The following is a 12692-nucleotide window of genomic DNA, read 5'->3' on the forward strand; positions in this document are numbered from 1 at the left end:
CTATCACAATATTTGGGTTCTAGTTCCAGTTCTGCTACGAATGAGCTGTGTATCCTTGAACAACTTACTTAGCTTCACAGAACATGTCATCTGTCACACAAGGCCACGGCCGATCTTTGTTGTCATGTCCTTCCATCTCCATGACTATTTGTAGGGAAACTGGGACTGAACATACAGGGTCTATCTGTATGGACGGAGTGACTACGCCATATTTGGGGCCTGGCTGAACTTTGGGAGATTTGACAGTTGTTGCAAATAATTGATGAGTCTTTCCTCAAGGCTCATCTTCCTCAAGGACATTAGAAGAAAATGCGCCTTGCTGCAATCTGCTGTCAACTTTTATGGGGCGGAAGCCCCATCCGGGCTGACTTGGGTTGGCTGAGCTGAGTGGGCGGGAGACAGTGAGGGTCACAGGCCAGCAGGAAGATCAGCAGTGGGAACAATGTTCTTAATTACGATCCATCTTGATTATGGTCTCCAGCATTTTGTTTTCCTTGTTTAACTACCCTGAACAGCTCCTCAGCATGCACTGATTAATTGATTAATAAATCAAGAGTCCTCTTTACACAGCAGCAGCAAGGAGTGGCTCAGGGGGGCAGAAACTCAAGACAGTCATATAAAACAATGGGAAACAATAGGAGGTCAAGGTTGATCAAGTCTAGCTGGTAAAGTGACACAGACCATGTGAGACCTGCCTTGTGGCATCCTTCTCAACGACTCTGCTTTGTCCACGTTTCAAAGTACAATTTGGAGCACATGGGACCCAAAAGGGACCCTTACGGACCATTCCAGAGTAGACTCTCACCTCGGTTTTCAGATAAGGAAACTGAGCTCTGAAAGGGTTAAATGTTTGGACAACGCCCAGATCGCTTGACCATGAGTCCACAATATTTCACTTCAAGACCCAAAGAGCGGAATTCATCAATGGGCTCATATATTTTACACAAACTTATAAGGTTTTCACCCCATTCATCTGGCAAATGATCATTTATTCAAAAGGAATGTATTTGGCCCCCCATATGGGCCAAGATACAGTTTCTTGTTTTTCACATAACATTACATAATGACTCTTCACTTACCAATAAATGTCATTTGAAGTTGTGGTCTTTTTTAATGACCACATGGTACTTTACCCTTTAGCTGCTTCCACACTTCACTACATAACTGGAGAAATCAGAGACTACCATTCAAAACCAATCCACAACCCATGGCTTATGTTATCAAGGCATCCAAGTATTTGATTCCGAGAAGCCTCAAATCAATTGCTCATTTAAAATATTCCTGTGAAGCCAATCATCTGGCAGAAGCGCCACAGTAAGGAGGCAGATACACGACCAGTGCCATCCACATATCACAGTCCGTTTTAGATCCTTGGAGAATCTGGATTTGACTCTCACGTCTGGATGCCACATCCGCTCCGCAAGAATGGCATGAGCCGGATTCTGAGGTTGCCTTTCCTCTTTCTTCTCGGTTTTACTGGTCTCCCATGAAGCAGTCAGTGCCTTCTCTACTCAGTGGACAGCCACTTGCCGCTAACTTCTAACATCAAACAAATGACATATGTTGGCCACCAGCATGCCAGGCCCTACACCATGCATGAGAATGATTTCTGTCCTCTGTGAGCTCACAGTCAAGGGCACCGCCTTGGTGCCTGGACTACCAAATGCCACATCCCTGTGCTGCCACCTCTAGTCAGAACCAAGCCACACACAAGACACATGGAGCTTGGCACTTCCCTCCTGGTTCCTGAGACATCGTCAAAACCAGCCCCCTACCCATATGATCAACGTGGCCACAGCCAGCCAGGAAGTAGCCCCGAGCCCGCTGTTGCCTCATCCGGAGCCAAGCCAAGATTGGTTCTTTAATGAGTGTGCAATTGCCTACTGATGTCCAAGAGTGCTCCTAAATTAAGCAGCCCTGATCTGAAACCTTACGTGAGCTCTTATCATCAAAAGGCCTCAGTTAAGTCAAGAGATATATCTGAGGGAAACTAAAACCCCTTCCAAGTGCTTGTCCACACATTATAAATATTTTAGTGCAACTCAAAACTTCAAAGAGGAACGGTCCACAGACGAAGCTTTCTGCAAGTGCTGGAATAAAGAGAATACTGCTTCCAGGCAGAGCAGCAATAACAGGAAGAGGAGAGAAAAGGAGGCTTCAGAGCCACGGATGACTCACACATGCTAAGTTTCCTGACTGAGACCCCGCAAGGCAGGCAGTGGCCCCAGCAGATGGATGAGAGGAGCACCCCCATTTCACCTGGCACCAAAAGACACCTGGACTCGCAGGAGGAATGAATTAAGACATACCGTCTGGCATGCTACCCAAGCTCAGAGGCTTCAAAGACGTTTGTATCGTCTGCTCCTCATTCATTCTGTGACTCCAGGAAATACTCAAATAGGAACAGCGGGAAGCCAGGCACAAGTGGAACGTCTGCTTTTAAAGTCCCAATTTGTATTTCTGCGCATATGAAAATGGGCCACTGGGACACCTGGGCAACAGGTTTAACCTAAATGTTTAAGGGTAAGGGTCCTACGCTTGAAACACTCTATAGTCTTTCAAAATACAAAATTATTATTTCTTTTTTTAAATAATTTATTTGTTTATTTATTTTATTTTTAGAGAGAGGAGAAAGGAGAAAGAGAGGGAGAGAAACATCACTGTGTGGTTGCCTCTCACTCGCGGTCCCAACTGGGGATCTGACATGCAACCTAGTCATGTGCCCTGACTGGGAATCAAACCAGCGACACTTGGCGCACAGGCCGGCGCTCAATCCACTGAGCCACAGCAGCCAGGGCTCAAAGTTATTTTTATGCCACATCTGCCACAAAGAGGGATTCAAGGAAACACTTAACCAGTTAGAAAACTGATCAAGTTCCTCAGAAGGAATGTGAGGAATGAATGAAGTTAGTATCTAAGCACCTAAATATGACTGATTAGTGACTGATTTCAGTGAAATGGGTGCCCCACCATGTCTTGTAAGGGCCTCTTATAGTCAGTGACTATCTCAGGTTAACTCACGTGTCTATTGGAAGGTGGGTCTAGAGGATGATGATGAAATCTCTCTCCCCTCTTGCAGGCAGCCACACCCACGGCCTCAGTAGCGATCAATGACCCAGGGACTGGGAATCCTCATCTCCATCCCTGCCTGAGCTTCCTCCTCAACGCTGAGCCCCATAAGCAAGGGGCCCCTGGAAACCATCACCTGGGTGAATACTCTTCTGACCATTCAAAATTAATTTTATTTGCCCCTAAACCTTATCCCAATAGTCAGTATTGAAGGGAGTACTATCATGATCCACTCTGGCACCCACACTGGAAATCTAAAGGCTTCCCAGCCTGCGCCTCTGCCCTTCACTCCGATCACCCAATGTGGCACATGGTGCTTCATAAAAGCCCTTGAACTGACCTGCTTGTCATGCTCACTGCCGTGACGACACTTTTAGCATTTCTCACGCCACTACCATCTCCCTAATTGCAGCCTTGACTTGGCTGCCCCCCTCCAAAAAAATGATTTTCCTAAAATGCACATCCGATCATCCCTATCCCGCTGTCCTATGCACACCTCTGTTTGAGGAGCCATCTTATTGTGTGTAGTTTTTATTTGTAGAACTATTTTTGTTACACTCAGTTCAAGGGGAAATATTCTTTCTTCCCATCTTTAATGCCCCCCCCCACCTAGCACAGTGCCTACAATATAGTAGGGGTTCTACAAATATTTGTGAAAAGAATAAATGAAAATAACTCCAGCAAGGCTAAAACAGTCATATAACAAAATTGGCCTAGTTCCATCTTTCTCTTATTTAGTCTAAATGAACTAGTCACCTCTAACACAGTGGTCATGAAACAAACTCACGTCTAAGGTTGATAGTTTTCCAACGATAAGCATTCCATCTGGCTCATGTGGGTCCACCATCATCTGGATATCCTCCTCTTGCCTGTCTCTTCCTTAAGCTATTAGAATAGGTTCTCAAGGCTCTTGCCTCAGTACACAATCTACTACTTTTTGTCCTAAGTTCCCAAGAAAGTAATGTTTATAAGCAAAGGGATTTTGTTGTTGTTGTCTGTTTTTACCATCAAGACAGCTCATCGTCAAGAAAACAAGAGAATCCTGCCCAAAGGAAAGCTCTATGGTACTAACTAGCCCTTTGGTCCAGCGAGGTTAGAGCCCAGCAAGCAGGCAGCAAGCCTATTTTCCAAGAGCTCGACTCAGCTTCCAATGCATGAGGCAGGTGGCTAATGAGGGCACAAAGCCTTTGGAACTCAAGCAAGAAAACAAACCAAAGCAAACCAAACTTTCTGTGCCGTTTTGCAGGTCGCTCAGCAATGAATGCCAAGGCTGCTTTTGAAGACAGGGTGATTGATTGTCCACGTCACTTTAGCCAAACGAGTCCTCTGAGTGCCTCCCTCCAAAGCCTCTGGGTTTGGGAGGCAGGGAACGGCTGGAGACAGCACCCAGCACGTGTTGTACAAATTCCTGTCGCTGTGTGCTTCGGATTTATTACCCGAGAGGCCTCCAGGGATGAGCTCAACAAAATGTAAGCGGTTCTTCAAAGGAAGTTTCTTTTTGCTTTGTTCTTAAAACTCTCTTCCTCCATAAATGCTGTCCCTATGAGGCCAGGAATGGCCTTAGTAGTCTTGAGTGAGAATGGACTGTTCTGTCCCCCACGATGATCGGAAGAGCTATGGAATTTGCCTTCCCATGCCTTATTCCCGCTCCTCCCTCCTCCTGCCACATTCCTCATCCAGGTCTTTTCTTTCTCCAGCCGTTCGAGCTCCAAAGGCAGGTGTCAATGTTAGTAATTCTCTTCTTCGCATAGAAACAGCAAAGCAAAAGTTTGCAAAACAGTAGATGACTCTGACTCAAGACTACAAATACTCATTCATAGTTAAATACTCAAATATCTGGACTCAACTGTCTCTCAAAGAAGTGGTACTTTTCCGACCTCGGTCATATCAGAAGCAAGAGCCAGATAAGTTGGCCAAATCTTAATTAGCCATTGGCAGAAAGGAGAACTTAACAGCTGAAATCTAAAATGAACTCAAAATGCCAACTAGTGGATTTAACTTCTTCCTCAGGAAGATTTGGTTCCTTGACAGTCATCAACCCCTCTGACCTTGCCATCTCATGTCCACACGTGTTTGACAGGATGTGGAAGGTCAAAGGGACACAAAGGATCGTGATAAACGAGAGTCTTCCTCGGCCAGCTGTCATGCTGAATCTATCCAGAGGAGCTGACTGATGGTAAACATTAGCATCCTTTGCTCCTGTTGGTCAAGAGTTCCCAGACCCACAAATGGGGCCCATGAATACGCTGGAGGGAAGCCAGGGAGTAAATCAGACTGTGTGACAAGGTAATGACATCCCACTGCCCTCTGTGGGGAAAAGTGACCATCCTCACAGGTTCCATCCTTCTAACACTCTGCGAACCGGAGAAACTCCCTGGGCAGTTCACTCTGTTTAGCAAAGGGAGACACGGATGGCTCATTCTCCAAAGTCAGGGAGGAGGAGGCGTGTGTTCTGGTTAGCGTTTGCTCCGGGTGAGGCCTGGGACAGCCATGACAGCGACTCCGCCAGGCCCGGCCACCGCAGGGGGCCATCAGACCTGCTTCTGTCACACAAAACCTCACTGGAAACGTCCTTCGGGCCTCCCAGGCCGCCTCTGAACCCAAGGCTGTCAGCATCAGGACTGGGCTGCTTCGGGAACCTAAAGCACTTCACTCAGTAACGACGGTCACACGCGAACATGGATCCGAGCGTGTGAAAAGAACGCATGTAAAGGCACTCTGGGTAATGAGTTCAGCGAGACCCAAAACCGCCAAAGGAAGAGATGTTAAATGTCAGACCAGAGTTGTTCTACATAAGAAACCAAATTAACCTGGAATGTAGTGACTATGCCCAGTGCACGCAATTCCGGCGACAGCAGAGAAGACAGGGTCCTATTAAAGGTGGCACGTGAGGCTTCCGTTTGAGTGACTGTGTTCCACCAGGGAGGCTGCGGGGAGCGCCAAAGGCGGGGGGACACCATGCACAAGGCTGCTTGCTGCCACGGGTGAAAAGTCTTACAGATAAGACTTACCTTCTTCAAAAGGAAGGGGAGCTTTTCAATTAGAACTTCATATGATGGACAGTTTATGAATGACTCAAAAGAACAGTTAAGTTATTTACTACGACCACAGAAAATATTTTATGTCTGTGTCTCATCTTTTCCAACTAGGTAACGTGGACAGTGTCCCTTGAGTCTTTGGAAGACTTTTGGTTAAGACTATGGGAGATTCGAGTCCCTGCTCTGTCACTTAGGAGCCATGTGACAAGGGGGCATTTTTTAAAAACCTATCCAAGTTTCAGTCTCCTTGAGTGTAAAAACAGAAATTAACAAGAGCCCCTATGTTTCTGAGTTACGTAAGGATTAAATATGTTAATAGGTGCACCATGTTTGATAAAGTCCTGGCCCTTGGTAGATACAACAGAAACGGTAGTAATTATTATCAGTTACACTATACTTCTCAGTATCTAACCCAGTACTTCGCATATATAAGTTTAGTCCTACAGATGATGATGATAATGATAGTAATGATGATTTTCGAGCTACTGGTATCCAGGAGGACTTAGCAAACACTTTTGGAAATAAGAGTGACTCAGACCGAACTTTGGTTAACCTCCATTAGGATAAGTCAAGTTCTTAAAATAAACGAAAATAAGAATGGGTCCCTGAATTGCTGAAGTTGGACTGGATGGCTCCTAGCCTTCTTATTTTATGTTAAGAGCAGTTCCTTTCCATGGAGCTGAAAATACAATGCTTCTCAACTGAAAAGTATTCCTAATTTCTCCAGTTTGGAGTAGATAATGCTCGAAAGGGAGGCTGTTCAGTTAGAATCAAAGACCATCATCTGATCAGACAGAGTCTCCTGGGCTCTGCCAATGTCTACCCAGGAGATAGAGGAAGAGGAAGATGATCTTCCATTAGCATAACTATCTTCAAACCTGAAAAGCTTGCTCTCCAGTCTATCACTTGGCCCTGGGGAATTAGGATCCATTCACAAACAGATTAAGAGCTTAGCATGGGAGAGTAAATGTGTAACACCTACTTAAAATGTTTCCCTTAACTTTAATGTTCAACATGACACAAAAACATGGTGCTGGACTTCACAAATATAAAACACCAACAGATCCTAGTGTGATCTACCTCTAAATTATTAAAGTCTATCTAGATTAGATGAATTTTTTTTTTTTTTTATGTGTAGGCTCTAATGTACCATCAGATGGCAAATGGATTTCTTTTCAATCTGTAAGTAGCTGTATCAGTATAAAGCTATTAAGGAGCCTGTTAATTACCCAATTATGAAATTGCCTAATGTTTATTTTTCCTTTAATTGACTCTGTATGCATGAAATTCTGCAGAAAAGTGCTTGGCTATGTTTTCTTGGACTTCGTACAGAGAAATAAAGTACCTGAAACTTGACATTGTTGCTACCATTTTTAAAAGATGACATTTTAGCAGATAAGCTCTGTTTTGACATATCCTACAACAAACAAATACTTCTGCTGGTTCCCCTGGGACCTGACCCTGCGACCCATTGTTCCAGGCCCCATGTACTTGGCTTCAAGCTGTCTTGTCAGACACCTTCCTCAGGAGTCCTCACGTGACCCTCTATCTAGTACAGTCAGGCTGCGCTTCCCTCTGGCCCACAGAAGCCCCCACATTCCTTGCCTCTGGGCCTTTGCCTATGTTTCTGCCGTGATCACTCCCACCCTGCCTAATAAGACGGAAGACAACCTGTGGCACGTTCACTATGGTCAGGATGGTTTCCTGGGTATATATACATGTGACCAAACCTATCAAGTCACAGACTGCAGATCTGTACAGTTTACTGAATATCAATTATATAACCACTAAGCAAAAAAATAATAATTAACTTGTTCATCCCTCGTAAAGCCCAACTTGTCCATGAAGTCTGACTCTCAGGAGAGATGTCTTCCTCCCCAGACTTCCATCACACATTTCCAGGCTGAGTTATTCCTACCACTTAGCAGCACTTCCCTGTTCGCTAGCGTTACGCATGCTGTATCTCCACCATCGGGCAAATTCCTAAAGGCCAGAAACCATGCCATAATTTTGATAGTAATGACAACAATGTCTACTCAAGACAGAAGCCAGGGGGATCTGTTTAAGTCTTAAATCTGATCCTGACATTCCTTCCCAGCCCCCCGCCCAACTCCATCGGAGTCAAATCTGAGTGCCTGCCCTCTGACCTCGGCTCCTACTGCTGGCTCTGGACACGGGGCTTTCCTCCCGGTCCTCGTTCACACCTGGAATGCTCACTCACACCTCAGGGACTTTGCACATGCTCTTCCTTCTGCACGGTGTTCCCATATCACCCTGTAAAGGCAGCTTTCCCTAACCACCCAGTTACAGTCACAAGCTCCCCAGCAACCCCCAACCCCCTTCTCTGCTTTATTTCTCTGGACGGCATGGTCACTTTCTAGCCTACTCATGGCCTGCCCTCACTCCCCGCAAAATGTAAACTGAATGAGAGCAGGGACTTTGTCTTGTTCATTGCTGACTCCCTCGTGCCTAGGACAATGCCTGAAGTATAGCAGGCACTCCGCAAATATTCGCTGAATGAATAAAGGAATGAATGAACGATGGAACGAAGGAAAAAATGGAGTGAAACCATTTCCAGTGTAAAGGGTTCCCACATCTATTATATTAGCATCTTTCTTAAGATTTTTTAAATCATGTTTTGCTTTGTACTACAGTTGTCTCTTTTCTTTCTTTCCTTTGTTAGATTTCAGTGTCCTCGAGAACTGGGAGAGCTTGTTTGTTCCGATAACCCTCCCAGGGCCTCGCTTCTCAGGGTGTCACCTCCGGACAAGCCCCCCCAGCAGAATCACTTGGGAATTAATGAGAAGGCAGATCCGAGCCCCCTTGCAGATCCTCTATCAGGCAGGATCTCCGGGGAGTGGGCCTCCAGAATCTGCATTTTCCAAGCATTCCAGGAGATTCCACGGAACACCGTCACAAAGGAAGCAACGGGAAGGGAGCGAGAGGGGGGGAAAGGACACCTGCCCCCCCTTCAGGTGCTAACCCTCGCTGTGGCCTCCCGAGAGGAGCTGAGGCCTCGACTCCCCCCAGTGAATGGCAACTCCCCAACCACCGCAGTGCCAGGGCCTGTGGCTTTTTCTACACGACGACTCAAGACGGTGCTAAATGGCTGTCGGGACACAGGCCCAAGACGGCAGGTTTACGGCAAATGTCTTTTCACCAAATTCTCTCCCTACGCCAATGGTTCTCAGCCCTTGGTGATTTTGTCCCCTAGGCGACATCTGGAAAGGAGACTTTTTTTGGCTGTCACACCGGGAGGGGGCTGCTGACATCTAGTGGATGGAGACCAAGGATGCTGCTGACACTCCCATGAGAAGAAGGATCCAGCCCCAAGGGTCACGTGCGCCGAGCTGAAACCCTGGCCTGAGCCCTCTCCTGAGTTTCTTCTCCCCCAACTGACATGAAGCTCCACGCAGGACAAAGGAGGGTGTGTTCTAAACCCACACGCTGATTCGGGCCCTTATCGACCCCAGTGTGTCTACGTGTGGAGACACTAAACTCTGAAGAGCGCAATCTCTTATCATTTTGCCCCCACAGTTCTGACCGACCCTCACGTGTGTCTGAGATGCTGCAGGTCGGGGCACGGACCCCCACCCTGATGATTCAGACCCCACGCCCTGCTGGAGCTAAGGCCCTGCACTGGTCCCCCAGCCCCGGCCCTCCCTGCCATCTGGAGACACGTGCCCAGGTCCTTCCTGGGGAGACAGGCGCTGCTGGCATTGCCACCAGCTGTTTACAAGCGTGGGGTGAGAAAGGCTGATGTGGGACACCCAAGGTCCCGTCCACGTGAGACCGTCACTCTGCTCGTGGCTTCGGTGGCTACCTGCCAAGCCTGTCATCTGCAGCTCTACCGCCTGGCCGGGGTTTGAGAGGGCACAGCTGAGCTTGCATTACTATGAAATCACTTCAAGCCTCTGGCCAGATTTCATGTTCTGGGAACTCAGCAGTGTTCCTCTCGGAGAAGGAAAAGCAACAACATGAGGAGAAAAAACTCAGCTCTTAGATGTCATTTGCTGCAATTATAGGAAGGCCAGAGAGTTCTTTGTTCCTGCAAAAGTCACATTTATAGAGAACAGACTGTATACCAAGCTCTGGGCCCATTAGGTTTGGTGAGGGACGTCACAATGGCTTCGGCCATCAGTGTCCCCAGCTGGAGTAGAGCCTTAGAGGACAAAGACCTGAGTGGTACTTTTTTTTTTTTTAAGATTCTATTTATTTATCTTTAGAGAGAGGGGAAGAGAGGGAGAAAGAGAGGGAAGAGAAACATCAATGTCAGACAGAAACATTAGCTGGTTGTCTCTCCTATATGCCCCAGTCAGGGACCAAACCCACAATCCAGGCATGTGCCCTGACCAGGGATCAAATCCACAACCTTCTGGTGTACAGGATGATGCTCCAACCAACCGATTAACAAACAGTAGTGACTATACCACCCAGATCTCTGATGTGTTAATCTTATGAAGAACATAAATAGCATCAGTGGGAAAGAACATAAAGCAAAGACTTTGTAAATGCATTCAGGGAGCAATGGGGGTCACAGTCTACACACACACACACACACACACACACACACCTCTTGGAGGAAGCTAGATAACTGTAGTAACGGGAGTCAGGGGAAGCAGCACAGATAAGACAGGCTCGGGAGCTGAGATTTCCAAGGGTGGGAAGAAAGTCCATCCCCCTGACCCCACATGCATCTCCCAGTTCTCAGACTCATTTCTGAAACTTAGCTGTAGACATGTCAATCAGTAATGTGTGTGGTCCAAAAGGGGATCAGGCGGCAACACTGTGCCCCAAGTATTTCCTAGGTAACTTGAAATGTGCATAAAACACATTGTAAAATAAGATTTTAATTTTGATTTTGGCTCCAGAGTCCATGTTTTCTTAAAAACCTGACGTGAACTTGACCCAGACCCTCCATATTGATAGGGAGTCAGAAGAAATGAAAGATTTGAAGTATATCCTCCACACATACATGGCCATATTTTATAGCTCTTTTAAAAATTTTTTAAATTGATTTTTGAAAGAGAAAAAGAGAGAGAAGGGAACATCATTTGTTGTTCATCTTATTGACACACTCATTGAGTCTCAGATGTGCACTGACTGGGGATTGAACCCACAACCTTGGCATATCTGGACAACAGTCTAACCTACTCAGCTATTCGACCAGGACTATAGCTCTTTAACATGTAGTATTATATTTTCAACTATAAAAGAGACATAGACTTTTGCCTGGTTTCTCTACTTATTCAATATACTCACTCACTGATCTCTTCATTCACTGACTTCATTCATTTATCAAACAACAAAGAACCTAACTACGTCAAGTTTTTTGATAGGTGTTAGAAAACAAACATGACCCCACCTTTGTGGAATATTACCAAATATATTGCAACCAAAGATTCAAAACAGAAAAAAGTACTTCCTCTTCACCTGGGGAGCTGATAAAAGAGTTTAACAGAACAAACAGAGCTCTGGACTTGAATTATAAATACCTGAGTCTCAGTCCAAGCTTTGCCGTTTTCTAGTCTGAGCCTTGGCCCAATCACTCAACCTTCTTGAGCCTTAGTTTCCTTATCAGTAAGATAGGATAAAACTCACCCCTTGGTATTGATGTAAGGATTAAGTAGAATCATAGACCTCAAAGCACTTTGTGAGCGCTCTACAAAGATAACATGTTATTATTACAAATGATGAGTCTTTCCTATGTTAACCACCTGAAGAATAGTCAGGGCATAAGCCATGTCCTAGCCAATGCACTTAACCAATTCTCAGCCAGGGAGCTCAGGGCCCAAGTGTCAAAAGGGATAACAGAATAACTGGGCCAAAGAGGTCACCCAGGTAAGCCTTTGGCTCCAGACAAAGGCCAAGGTCAAAGTGCCAAGCCCAGCACAACGTCAAGAAATGTGTTCAGACCCTCCATGCAGACAGGCAAATGCTCTCAGCTAAACTTATCACAATGGGTAGGTCAGAAAAGATAAAACCAGAAGTGACTCAGTTTCTTCCCTATGTGGAGTAAGATTAACAACACAGGCTCATTAGAACATTTGTGACAAGTCACTGTCCTGGCCTCCTCTCCTCATTGCCCTGGTGGAATTTTCCACAAGGATAAACCCACAGAATCCCGGGCCATCTGAACTTCTGTCATAAGCCCACTTATAAGCCAGGCAAAAGGAGTCATTGAATGCTATGCAGATAGTCACCAAGAAGAGTGTGTGGACCCATGAAAACCTTACATACATGTCTGCTGGGGTCTTGGAATCTCCTCAAAGCAGTGGCCCGGAGTGAAAGCTGTCCCCCATCTGGTAAGTCTGGTGGACATCCCTGCACGATCTATGACCGTCTTCAGTGACCAGACCTGGGCTCCTAGAGCAGGGCCTGAGCACTCCGTGGCCAGCCGGATAGAAACCCTGCCTCCAGCGCATGCATTAGCAGAATATTGGTTTAGAACAAGGCTCAGGATGCAGCCTCCCCTGGGCGTGGATGGTCACAGATCACATACCTGAGTCTGCCCTGAGTCAAAAGGTCAGCAATGAAACAGGCTTCCTGTTCAGGAGACAGCAGCCCAGGGACTGGAAGGATACT

General features: G+C 46.2%; 1 protein-coding gene across 1 annotated transcript in view; it reads right to left on the reverse strand.

Moving 5' to 3' along the window:
* The window catches only part of KIF26B (kinesin family member 26B), a 363294-nt gene that overhangs the window by 228008 nt on the left and 122594 nt on the right, over window positions 1–12692 (reverse strand). The window lies entirely within an intron of this gene.

Source organism: Furipterus horrens, unplaced genomic scaffold (assembly GCF_987537825.1).
Source record: "Furipterus horrens unplaced genomic scaffold, mFurHor1.1.pri manual_scaffold_15, whole genome shotgun sequence".
NCBI classification, from domain to species: domain Eukaryota; kingdom Metazoa; phylum Chordata; class Mammalia; order Chiroptera; family Furipteridae; genus Furipterus; species Furipterus horrens.